The sequence below is a fragment of the Lissotriton vulgaris genome, unplaced genomic scaffold (assembly GCF_964263255.1).
Source record: "Lissotriton vulgaris unplaced genomic scaffold, aLisVul1.2 SCAFFOLD_878, whole genome shotgun sequence".
NCBI classification, from domain to species: domain Eukaryota; kingdom Metazoa; phylum Chordata; class Amphibia; order Caudata; family Salamandridae; genus Lissotriton; species Lissotriton vulgaris.
In genome coordinates, this window is record NW_028251363.1 from 566650 (window position 1) to 580861 (window position 14212).

The window sequence follows — 14212 nt, forward strand, 5'->3', positions numbered from 1 at the left end:
ACTTTTGCTTATATTTAGAAATTGTCACACACCAATATTTTACATTCCTTATTACAGTATTTAAAGCACAATTAAAAGAAAACATCGGCGTATCAACCTTTTTTTTTACTGCTTCCATGTAAAATACACAGCATGTGAATAATATACAACCCATCTGGTAAAACGGATTTCAGTATTAAAAGTATGTTTTCGATAATAATATCACGCCATATTTAAAGTAGTTCTGAGTATATAAATAGGTGCTGCTGCAGCCTTTTCTTGAATGACCATCAGGACCAGGTCCCAGACCACGCCGGTCCCTGGAGACGAGCGGCGGAGAGCCGAGGCCTACACTAATCATTTTGTTAATTATTTGGTTTATTCAAGACAAAGGCGGCAGCCCTTGTCATCTAATTGGGTGGTCGCCATTCTCTCGGCTGCCCGAGCAAGGGGAGGCCAAAGGTTGTCATTCAGCCTGATCTGACGTGAGGCAGTAATGAGTTATTTAGCCTCTCAGCGGGCTCTTGATGGGGTGTGAAATGATTCTGTAGCCCACAGATCTCTGTCTATGACTATGCAATCAGCGCCGCTTTGAAGGGGCCGAGAGACAGCGACCCAGGACTCAGGCCTGTGTCTGTCCCGAGGATTCTGGATTGAATCCGTACCGGGGGAGGGAGCTTTAAGCAGTGCTGGCTTTAAGTGCGCATACCATACAGCCCCGCCACAAATGGAGATGGGTACGTATGGCTGCACCTGTGCACCGTATACAACAGGGGGGGAGATGAACAACCTGTTTGTTGGGACCGTCACTCTCCGCATAAGAATAATACGCCCTGCCTTTCCCCTCTGGCCCTTCCTCAGACAGTGAGTCAAGCAAACTCGGAAAGTGGGATAAGCACCTTTTTATTAATTTTATTTTTAAAATACCAACCCACTCACCCGTATGATGCCATTGCCCTCACCACCACCCACACCCACACCGCCGGTCCGCCCGCAGTCCGCACACATGCACGCACATTTCTAAATGTAGATAATTTGTAGAATTATTCACATGATCATATCACACACACTCTATGTTAAAAAAAACTTACGCAGTTTCATCAGAACTGGTCTTGAAGTCTCTTGTTCATCACTCACAGCCACCCACCCACGCGCGGAGGCACTACCATGCTAGTGCGTGGTAAACTAAGCCAATCCTGGCGCAGTATTAACATCGTCACTGCACCAGGATTGGCTAAAGAGCAGGGCTAATACTGCCCATAATGAGACCCGGCTCTCCCGGATCTCTGCCTGTGTCACGGCTAGGGGAGGAGGAGGAGGGAAGGGGCTACTGCATGTGTGCGCATGCGTAGGCAAGTCATAAAAATGACTTGTCCTAAATGCGCACACTGCTGCTGCCCTCCCTGCAACGCTGCTGCCAGCCTGCCACAGGCCCGCCCCCCACACCTTCCGCGATGACGTCACACTATCGTTGTGACTCCGACCCAAAGAAATCATTATGACTGTCGGGCTGTTGTATTGTGTCATCATGATTGATAATTGTACTTTTTGATGGTGCGCACACAAATGCACAGTGACAGTCGTCTGGCTACGCCCCAACGCCCACAATGGACGAACCGCCACTGACCAGAACTCTGGCTCACGTCATTGAAAAGGCGAGGCTTTATCAACGCCCACTGTAGCGATTACACGGGACGCTGAGAAAGCATTCGACAAAGTGGACTGGACATACCTGAGTGTGGTATTACATAAATTCGACCTAGGCCCCCTATTTACAAAATTAGTCATGTCCCTCTATGCCTGTCCCTCCGCTAGAGTGAGAGCTGTTGGCCTTTTTCCTCCCCTTTCAACCTGGAGCAAGGTACTAGGCAAGGCTGCCCCTTGTCCCCATCCTTGTTCCTTCTGGCAATCGAACCCTTCCTGTATTATATACGGGAAAACCCAGAGATTAAAGGGATTCCATTCACAGACTGCACAATCAAACTCACGGCCTACGCCGATGATGTACTGGTCCTGAGTGAGAAGGCTGATAAAGCTATACCCGCCTTGCTCACTACAATTGAAGAATTCTCGAGTGATCTGGATACTCCCTAAACAAAGATAAAACAGAAGTGAAATTACTAAACAACCTGGGTAGCAAAAGTATATTGGGTGACTCTGGACTTACCTGGCAGCAGAAGAGTTTTAAGTATTTAGGTTTGGAATTTGAGAGGGATTTGATCACCACCTTGAAAATCAATGAAGATATACTATATAAGAAAATACAAAAACTGTTAGATGGTTGGTCTCCGAAATTTCTCTCATGGAGGGGTAGAGCAGAGACACTAAAGATGATGATTAGCCCCCTGGTTAATTATATGGCATGTATGCTTCCCATGACCTTCACTGAGGATTTCCTGCACAAAATAGAGAAGACATTCACGGAATTCCTGTGGAAAGGGAAGAAACCGAGAATTGCCATGAAAAAATTACAACTTTCAAAACTGAAAGGCGGTATAGGTCTACACAACTTCAGGAATTACCAAGCCGCCTTTCTCTGCAAGCAAGGTGCTTCCTGGTTTGCTTCAGATCCTACATATACGCCTTTATGGATCGATATCGAGAAATCCATTATAGGTAAGGCCCCGCTTTCCGCAGTGCTCACAATGGACCTCTCGCGCACTCTAAATACATCATGCTCAATACAAAGAAAGCACTTTTGAGATTGGACCAGCTCCATAAGACTGGTCTGCAATTCCATAAATCAACTTCTGCATCCTTATGGCGCAACCCATTGATTAAGATAAATGGCTCGCCCCCCATATGGGACCACTGGTCTGATAACGGTATTAACATAATTGCAGATCTATATGACAATAATATGCCATTGCCCTTCTCGACCCTACAAGCTAAACACTCCCTATCTCCGATTGACTTCTACGCCTTCCTAAAGATAAAATTGGCTCTGTCCACACGTACCTTCAAGCCAGCGACACCGTGGCTAACGTCCATGCTTCCGCACTTCCAATCCTCCGGACACTTTGTCTCCAAAATATACAAACTACTTGCACCTTCACCTAACAAATCATTGAGGCGTAATGAATTCAAATGGGAAGCTGAAGCAAACAACACTGGTATAGACATAGACTGGGACAGGATACATGCATCGGCGCTCACACACAAGGTTTCACCAATACTGTCGCAAACAAAGTATATGATACTCAACAGTACGTTCTGGACCCCACAGAGACTGCATAAGGTTGGCCTACGAGATACACCAACATGCTGGAACTGCTCTTTGGATGTTGGTGATCTCCCACATATGTTATTTAACTGCCCCATACTCCGCACATATTGGTCCAAGATCTTTGATTATATTGGGCACATACTTGGGACACAACCCGCAAGGGAATTCTCTTATATTATCCTGGGAGCCATTGACCCGAGACTAAAGGGTGACCATGACCGCCAGCTTCTAGATCTCTTACTAACACTAGCATGCAAGGTGATCCTATGCCATTGGAAATAGCGACATAAGTCTCTTTCAATGCTTGGAGAGAGTGGCTGTCCTGCATTAGGGGCATTGACAACCCTGCACTACACACATCGCCATGGCAGGTCAGCAACAACAAGTTGTGGTCCTCCATGGACCAGGCTTCCTCCTCCTTCATCTTCGACCCTCCATAGGATACTGTGAGTTATTCCATGGGGTAGCTCCTACACAGAATGAGCGTGATAACCAGAGCAGCAATATGCAGGGATGACGAGGGCCTGAATGGCATTTCATGCCTGGAAATAGATGGATGCCTTCTACGGACTTGTATGCATTGGTAATAATGTGATGCTGTTTGTTTATTGTTCTCTAAATTGTTTTCACTTCTTCTTTTCTTTTCTTAAGAACGGCACAGTGATTATTGTCTTAATTGGTATGATGCTATACCTTCTTGTTTAATCTTTATTTATTCATGTACTGTTTATATGTCTTTACCCATGACTGATCTCGGCACTATTCCAATATGTTTGTATGAATAATGATGCTTTATTGCTGCTCTAAATTTTGTTTTTGCTTAATAAAAATGATTTGAACACAAAAAAAGAAATTTCACAAGTAAGTTTGTTTGGGGCATTACAGTTGCTGCAACTACAATTTGGGAATTTTCGATTTTTGGGCTGTTGTTTGGGCCTTTTGCCCAGGGGTACTCAGTGGTGGATGGACTGAGTATTTCTGTGGGGTCTCTTTAATGTAAACATCATGAAGGGCATGGATGGCGTGGGATTGTGCAGATTTTTGTGTGTTTTACGATATTTTGGGCTGCTGTTGGGGCCTTTTGCCCATGGGTAGTGAGTGGTGCATGGACTGAGTCTTTCTGTGGGGTATCTATAATGTAAACATCATGGAGGGCATGGATGGCATTGGATTGTGGTGATCTTTGTGTGTTTTTCGATTTTTTGGGGTGTTGATGGGGACTGGCCATGTGGGTGGGGACCATTTTGAGTGCTGGTACTGGCAGGCCCTGGCCATGTGCTGGGGGGCAAGGGGCCATTTTGAATGCAGGCACTGTTCTCAGGCCTGCACCCATTTTGCCTAGCTTTCATCCATTATGCCCAGGGGTAGTGAGTGGTGCATGGGCCTAGACTTTCGGTGGGGTGTCTTGGATTTAAACATCATGGAGGGCATGGATGGCATGGGATTGTGCTGATTTTTGTGTGTTTTTCGATTTTTTTGGCTGCTATTTGGGCCTTTTGCCCAGGGGTAGTGAGTGGTGCATAGGCCTAGTCTTTCTGTGGGGTGTCTTGAATTTGAACATCATTGAGGGCATGGATGGCATAGGATTGTGCTGATTTGTGTGTGTTTTTCGATTTTTGGGGGTGTTGATGGGGACTGGCCATGTGGGTGGTGGCCGTTTTGAGTGCTGGTACAGGCAGGCCCTGGCCATGTGCTGGGGGGCAAGGGGTCATTTTGAATGCAGGCAGTGTTCTCAGGCCTGCACCCATTTTGCCTAGCTTTCATCTATTATGCCCAGGGGTAGTGAGTGGTGCATTGGCCCAGTCTTTCTGTGGGGTGTCTTGAATTTAAACATCATGGAGGGCATGGATGGCATGGGAGTGTGCTGATGTTTGTGTAATTTTCGATTTTTTTGGCTGCTATTGGGGCCTTTTGCCAGGGGTAGTGAGTGGTGCATGGGCCTAGTCTTTCTGTGGGGTCTCTTTAATGTAAACATCATGGAGGGCATGGATGCAATTGGATTGTAGGGATTTTTTTGTGTTTTTCGATTTTTTGGGGTGTTGATGGGGACTGGCCATGTGGGTGGGGGCCATTTTGAGTGCTGGTACAGGCAGGCCCTGGCCATGTGCTGGGGGGCAAGGGTCCATTTAGAATGCAGGCAGTGTTCTCAGGCCTGCACCCATTTTGCCAAGCTTTCATCCATTATACCCAGGGGTAGTGATTGGTGCATGGGCCTAGTCTTTCTGTGGGGTGTCTTGAATGTAAACATCATGGAGGGAATGTATGGCATGGGATTGTGCTGATTTTTGTCTGTTTTACGATTTTTTAGCTGCATAACTGATGTTCCTTTGTCTTCCATTGCTTTTAGGTGCACAAGAGAACCACCAGTGCCAGGAAGAAGTCCTGCAGCGGTGTGTGCAGCATAACGTCACACGACGTCACGTGTTTCAACAGACAAGACAACTCTGCAACTCATGCAACTGCGGCCTGCTGTTCTGACATCTGAAGAAGATGGCCCCAAAAAAAATTCCCCGTAGCTCATCTAGCAAGAAAGTTGCCAGTAAGGAGCAAAAGAAGCAAGTGGCGCCACTTACCAAGAAGATTGCTGTGCCGACCGCCACATTTTTTGGGAAATAAATAGGCACGCCTGCAGCAGCAGCGGGGTCTGCTAGGGACCAAGCTGCCGGGAGCAGCACCCGCGCTCCCTTGGGCTCAGTGCCACCACCACCACGCCAACTTAAGTCCGAGCCCTTGAGTGCTTTAGAGGCCGCCAGTATAGTTGTTCAATCAACATCGACCAGTAATGTTGGCTCATCGCAAGAAAGTAGCAACAATGTCCCTCAATCAACACAGGTTGTTGTAACTCATCTGCCGAGTGTTCAACAACCACAGTTGCAACAACAACCACATGTGCAAGTACAAGCCCAAGTACATGTGGAAGGAGAGGCAGCGCAAGAAGATGCGCAAGTAGAGGTGCATGGAGCGGCACAAGTGCCCACAATAGTTGTTCCTCCCGAAGTAGGGGCACTTTAGGAAATCGACATTCAAGCCGAGATAACATTTGAGGGAGCCACTCCTCCTGATCATTCATTGTCTTCCACATCCCTAGCAAGGAAAAGATCAAGGATGCTGTCTACATCTTCTTCAAGCCCCCTTCCTTCTGATGATATGGATCCAAATTGGGAACCACCACTGCTGTCTGAGAGTGAGGCACACCATGATCTGACAAAGGCAGCTAAGCATAAAAGGAAGGTCCCCGGAAGTCTCGTACTTATGGAGTGTGATGATGACGCTGAACAAGAAGTGGCGTATACTCTTGCTGATGAAGACTCTCACGACGACGAAGCATTCATCATAAACGTCACTGCAGCCCCAGTGGGCATGCAGCAAACAGACATTTTGACCCTAGCCCGAGAAGCTGCTGAGCATGATGTTGACGACGAGTCAATGGGACCACCACAGTTAACTAATACACCACCACCTACCGCTTCCATATTTTCTCACCAGAAGGGACCTCCATCCACCTCGACCTCCATTTCCTCGAATAGTGGTGCTGCAAGTGCACAACGTAGTAAAGTTCGGCAAAACACATCCTCCACTTCATCTGGCATTAGCATGACCAGTATCGCCTCCTCCGCCCCCCACAGACATTTGAAGTCCGCAGTTTGGGACTTCTTTAGTGTAAGCACAACAAGGGAAAAAATAGCCATTAGTAGCATTTGTAAGCTTGGAGTTACTTGTGGTAAGCTTGGTACCAACTATGGTACCGGAGGCCAGAGAGGTCATCTTGAGAGACAGCACACTGTCAAATGGCATGCACACCTAAAGTAGATCAAGGAAGCCGGAATTGCAAGTCAACAAACTGCATCCGTTGATCTTTCAACTGATGATGACGAGGAGGAAGAAGCGTCACACACTTCACTTACACCCAGTACCCCTGTCAGCAGCACACTACCTGTGAGCCACACTAAGAGTGTGGGAGAGAGTGAGACACCAATGCGAAAAAGTTCATCATCACCAAGCGTAACTGGGTCGAAGAAGTCATCATCATCATCATCCCGTAAAATCATGGTCCAGCCCACCATTAGAAGCATGTTGTTTTCAGATGCGCCATTTGAACGCAACCACCCAATGACATGTCTGTATAACACTAAGCTGGCTAAAATGCTAGCTTTCGACCTTCTCCCTTTTTCTTTTGTGGAAGGGGTTGGTTTTCCTGAATTAGTGGCAACGCTCTGCCCTAAATGGAAGGTTCCTGGCCGGTTCTATTTTGCCAGAGTTGCGGTTCCAGCACTACATGAAGATGTGCTGGAGGTGACTGGGGCAGCTTTGTAGAAGAGTGCTGTTCACACTATACATCTGACAACAGACATGTGGACCAGTGGCACAGGCACCGATTACATGTGCATCACTGCACACTTGGTCTCTTTTTCAGGTTTTACAGCAAAGCTAAGGGCAGGTGTTGACCCGGACAACGTTTTTAAAGCTGCTCGGAAACATGCAACACTAGCCATGTTTGGCATTGAGACAAGTCATACAGGAGAAAATATTTTGAAGGAGTTTAACACAAAGGTCTTTCAATGGCTGTCCTCAATAAAACGCAAGATTGGTTATGTTTCCATGGATAATGGCGCCAATGTAGTTAAGGCCATGGATCTGGGTAACTATTTCATAGTGCCGTGTTTGGCGCACTGTATAAACCTGGTTGTTAAAAAATTCTTGAGTGAAGAAAGTCCAGTGTGCGAGTTACTGACCACCTGCCGAAGAATGTGCACACATTTCAGCCATTCTTGTAAGGCCCGGAAGCATCTGAGGGGCCTGCTACATCAAGGTCGACTGCCAGTGAAAGCACTCATCCAGAAGGTGGCAACACGTTGGAACTCAACCTTCTACATGCTTGAGCGTCAATCAGTATTTCTTTACACAGGGTACAGCTATGAAGGACCTGAGGATACATGCGGAGCAATGGAAGCTAGTTAAAAGCCTGACAGACATGCTTCATCCTTTTGAGGTCTTCACGCGTACAGTCAGCAGGGAGGACTGTAATTTGGGAAAAGCAATCCCATTGTTGCGCATGCTAGAGCACCAACTGAAGGCGGTGTCTTCTACGTTTCAAAAAGATGAAAAAAAGCAAGAAGCTTTTGATTTGGTGGAGAAATTATTAGAACGCCTACTTTGCGATGAACGTCTTTAAAAGATCCACACAGAGCATCATTACATTTGTGCTACAATTCTGGATCCACGCTCCAAAAAGGCACTGGAAGGCAGAGCATTCTTTCCTTTTGGTGACGCAGAAGCTTCAAAGTACAAACGTTGGCTAGCTATGTCAGCCATGAGGTTTGAAAGAGAATGGCAGGAAATTGAAGGAAAAGGCAGTACATCAGCATCAGCAGGCCCTCCGGAGTCAAAAGAATCCACTTCTGCACCTGTGGCTTTGGCAGGAGTGAGTGATTTTCCCTCTCAGCCGTTAAAGACTCCAGCAACCGGATCATCTGCACCAGACACAACAGTAACATTGTGTGAAGAAGAGGATTGGCTAATTCAGCTTTGGTTTGCCTCTCAAAAGGTCCCCGCAAAAAGTAAGCAAAGTGGAGGAACCGTGGAGAACCTTGAGTCGATGGTGCTGGACTATGTGAAAGACTCATCAGCGGTCTATGTTCATGATGACCCATTGTCATATTGGCATGTGAAAAAAGAATTGTGGCCGGAGATCTCCAACCTGGCTATAAATTACTTGTCTTGCCCACTCACAAGTGTCTCTTCTGAACGTGTTTTCAGTGCTGCTGGTGGCATTGTAACTTGCAAAAAGACTAGGGGTGGGCGGCCAGCTACGCTCCGTGCACGGAGTGTGCGTAGTGCCGCCTACTCCGCATTTTGCGGAGCGGGCGTAGCCAGGCGGCACTACGCACGCTCCGCAGACGGAGCGTAGCTGGCCGGCACCCGCCTCCCTCCCGCCCTCCCTAAATACTTTCAATTAAAGGAGTCAAATAATTAAAACGCACTTACCTTGCCCGCCGCTGCCCGCCGCGTCCCCGGGGGTAGCTATCTTCCGTCATCCGTCTTTTTTACTAATGTGCATGCGCGGGCGGCCGCGCATGCGCATTTTCTCGTGAGAAATGCTCATGCGCGGCCGCCCGCGCATGCGCATTAGTAAACAAGACGGAAGACGGAAGATAGCGAGCCCCGGGGATGCGGCGGGCAGCGGCGGGCAAGGTAAGTGCGTTTTAATTATTTGACTCCTTTAATTGAAAGTATTTAGGGAGGGCGGGAGGGAGGCAGGTGGCGGGGCTGGCAGCCAGTGGTGTTTGCGTAGTGGGGCTACGCGGAGTGCGGAGGTGGGCGTAGTTTCTCACCCACTTCGCGTAGCTCCGCGAAGCCCCACTCCGCCCACTCCGCCCAGGGTTAAAAAAGACCCGCCTCCTGCCCAAAAATGTGGACAGGTGCACAATGATCAAGATGAATCAGCACCTCATACCACCAGATTATAAAGTACGAGAATACACGGCGGAAGAAGATGAGGAGGACACCAACTTAGAAGAGGGAATTTCTTCTCTGTTAGGTGACCTACTCCCGCCTGAATTCGCAGAGTATGAGGACGAACTCTTGTCCCCTGACACCGAGCCCTGAAAATGAGCCAATGAATCAATAACTTTCTTTTTTATCCTTATTCACTTTTAATCCTGTGTGTCTGTCTTTCTTTGTTTTGCAAAGTCCATATAAATAAAAACTTTAATCGCCTAATCACAAAAACAGGCCCATCAGCAGAACTGTCTTCACTTATTTGCTTATTGATTTGTAGGTGCCGCAGTCTGCATTCCTCAGGTTCACAAGTTCACAAGAACATGCTCCTCTATCCTCCTCCTCCAGACTCCTATTTTCCTCAAAGCAGATGGCTGGATTATGCCCAATGAAGAAAGACTCTGCACTTGTGGGGGTGTTCTACTTCTTTGCGGGTGAGCTGATGGCTCTGGGGCCTAATACCGGATAAAAGTGGTTTGGCTAAAATCAGACTTGAAAAAGTTTTTGCCTTTTTGCTCACTATCATGTTTTCGTGGGCCTGTTTGGGGGGCTTTGTGGTGTTTGTGGGTGGGTTTCGGGGTCTTGGAGCAACGCTGGGTATGGATACTTTTGATTGCAAGTGGTTTGAAGCACATCCATGGTGGAAAAGGGGAGTTTGGGCCTAGCTGCAGAGCTCGCACGGGGTCATTTTGGAAATTTGCCTGAAAATTACCGTCCCAATTTTTGTAGTTTTGCTTTTTGGCGGTTTGGGGGTCTTCTACTTGTTTTCGCCTGGGTTGACGGCTCTGGGGCCATTGCTGGGAAGGTCGAATACCAGATAAAAGTCGTTTGGACAAAATCGGAGGCAACATTTGTTTTGCATTTTTGCTGACTTGCTTGTCTTTGAGGTGCTGTTTGGTGGGGTTCCGGGTGTTTGTGGGTTGGTTTTGTGGTCTGGGAGCACTGCTGTTACAGTCTAATTTTGATTGCATTTGTTTTTCAGGAAATCCATGGTGGAAAAGGGGAGTTATGGCCTAGCTGCACAGCGCGTTTGGTCAGAAGGCCGAAAAATATTGTAAGTATGAGATTTTCCATTTTTGCTTTTTGCCCGTTTGGGGGTGTTGTGCTTTTTTGCAGGTGGGGCATTGCTGGGAAGGTCTAATAACGGATAAAAGTGGTTTGGAGAAAACTATGCTGAAAAGCCTTTTGGCACTTTTTGTAACTTAGGGTTCATTAGGGTGAACACCAGCAGCAGGATTGCATGTGTTTCGGGGTTTTCTAGATTTTTGCAACTGGGTTCTTGGGTCTTAAAGCACTCGTGGGAATGTGTAATTTTGGTTGCAAGTGATTTGAAGAAAATCCATGGTGGGAAAGGGGGGATTTGGCCTAGTTAAAGAAAGTGTTTGCCACTATTCTTAACTTAGGAATCGTTAGGGTTAGCGTATTGTATTGTATTGCATGTGTTTGGGCGGGGGGCTGTTTGTGGGGGGGTTTGCGAGTCTTGGAGCGATGCTGGGTATGGATACTTTTGCTTGCTTGCAAGTGGTTTGAATACAATCCCCGGTGGGTAAAGGGGGATTTTGGCCTACTTTACTTTCAAAGTACATTTTGTCAACATTTTTTGAGATCTGATTGGGGGTCTTGCGACTGGGTTTAGTAAGGGTCTGGGAGCACTACTGGGAAAGTCTAATTTTGTGCTAAAACACAGTTTACAGTACACCTAGCTTGAGGGGAAAGATCCGTTAAATTAATTCGCCCATACTTATTTTTCCGTCAAAAGGAGACTCAGATAGAATACGCACTTTCAAAAATATTGTACTGTCTATTAGGAAACTCAAAGTGTGACTTTTTACACTACACAGCGTACATACATTATATTTATTTGTCAGTGGTGTTCTAATATCACTTCCTTTTTTTCCATCAATAATTACAGGCCGGGTTTCAGTCTGTGCAATGGAAAAAAAAGGATGAAGTCAGGCTTCATTAGCGAGCCGCAATTCAGCATCCGCCAGTCAGGCAGTGGACAGGGTGTCTTCTGGTCACCAACATTGATGGATGGAGCGTCATCTGAAATGGAGGAGTCCCGCTAATCAGAGGAATGGTATGATGCATGCAACTTACCAAATTCAACAGGACAACTACAACAACATACAGATACAGTATCAGTTCTTTTCTAATTATCTTTTAAGTAATGTTATTGCTGTGAACTTCTATGAGTGTGACTCTGCATTTCTTTGATCTCTGCTTCTAAATTGATCCCTACAGCCATTCTATAGGTTTTACTTCTGCTATTTTTTAAACCTAATTTAATGTAAGAAGTGTTTCTCTGAGTGCAGAGATAGGCAATTGAAAACGCTGCAGCCCTGTACTGTCGCATTCTTTCAGTCACGGTTGTCGAAAGTACTACTTACTTTTCAGGAACCATGCATGCAGCAGTGCATGCACTTCCTTTATGCCACTTAAAAGATTTCTGGTTAGCTTTGTACCCAAAGATTTCTTTATCTTCAATTATTTTTTTCCATGCTGTGCTTTTTTTTTCTTCTCTCTACAAAACTTTCCCAAAATCCCCCATTCCTATCCATTTTCCAAACCCGAACCCTCTTCCCCCGGGCTGTGTGGTTTTGATTGATGTGTGACTAAATGAGAGCAATAATTCCACACACTTGCTGGGGAGGATAAGGTCATAGCAACAGGCTGGTGAAGGAATCCGAGGATATATTTTATTCTTACTCAGCTTGACACTCAGGCAATGTTGGCAAATTAAAGCAGATTTTCATGTGCGCCATCAACTTGATTGGTCATCAAGAACATCCTCCTCCTAGACGTGGCAAATTATTACGCTGCTGTGTCCTTCACCTTCAGTACTATTTCTTGTACTAGTAGCCAATGTGGAATAGACTTTGCTGCCACTGATCGTTTTGGAGCCCTGCATTCACCGCCCCTGCTACAGGAGTAGCTAACAACATCTTTGTCAGCGCTGCTGGGAGTCTGCCATCACCGCGAGGCCGCAGAGGAGGACGAGGCGCCGGCCCCGGGACTGCGAGGACCAGCATACAACAGCTCCAGCTGGTCCTCTTCCCATGAGAGCTGTGCCCCCTCACAGTGCCACGCCCCCAGCCAAGCCCTACAACTTCTCGCCGCACCCGCTTCGCGGGTGCCACTCGTGGAATAGACTTTGCTGCCACTGATCATTTTGGAGCCCTGCATTCACCGCCCCTGCTACAGGAGTAGCTAACAACACCTTTGTCAGCGCTGCTGGGAGTCTGCCATCACCGCGAGGCCGCAGAGGAGGACGAGGCGCCGGCCCCGGGACTGCGAGGACCAGCATACAACAGCTGGTCCTCTTCCCGTGAGAGCCGCGCCCCCTCACAGTGCCACGCCCTCACAACCCGCCACTCCCTAAAAGCGCTATCTGGAACGCGCATCGCGGGACGCGCGCGGGTCGTAGCCCGGGGCGAAGAACGGGCAAAGAGCGGGCCGTTTGAGGCCGTTCGAGAACGTGAGAGTCCGGTCCGGCCCACCCCCCTAAGCACTACATCCTGGTCGTCTTAATACAGGTATCCATCAATACCCTGACTTCTCCTACAACCCGACAGACAACATAGAAAGATCTCTTAACAACCAATCATTGGAAAATGAATACGAGATCTAGCAAGCAGAAAAAACTTAAAAAGAACGGGATAGGAGAGAAACTGTTGGGTCCAATGGATGACTTTTTGGCCAAAGCAAACACATTCATTGACCAAAGCATAAGTCTAATTGAGGGGAGAGTCTCAACCGAACTTGCAATCGCACGTCGATCCTCAATGGGATTACTAGCAACCGCAAGAACCCCAGAAGTACAGTCAGCGCCAACCCAAACCTCGGTGACCACAAATAGACTTAGTCTTCCAAATAACGTAGACCTTTCAGCCTCCCAACTCTCTGTAACTTTTACAGAGAGCGACCTAGAAAAAACCCCTGATATCTTCCCTGACCCAACACCTGAAGAAATAAGGCAAATGAGAGGGAGGCGGGAAGGAGCTATAAAGAAAAGGAATGCTAGGAAAAACCCAGAGCACACTGAAAACACCAAAGCGACTGAGCACATAGTTTTGGTCGGTGATACAAACCCGGCAGTGCTACCCCATCACTCTGCCCCCCCAACCAATAATGTTGTAATAATACATCACTTACCACATGACCTTCAAGATTCCTCAATCCCAGATCCCCCTAGCCCACAACAATCAGGTAGAGAAAGAGAATCAGCGAGACTAATCAAGGAGATAGCCTCCCTCCTAAATTCATACATTCGCCCCCTAGAATCCAGACTTAGCAATATCGAGAGTCAATTAACAAAAATTTCCGGCTCTCTTAAACCTATACCCCCTCAACCCCATCCAAAACCAGACCCAAATTCCACGACCACACTCCCTGTACTTAAGAAACCCGTAACCCTACCCACTCCACAGACCAAAAAACAAACTACAGTAAAACTCCCTACAGTAGCAAACCCTCCCACTGCACAAAAACCAATTCCCAAGCCCCTGA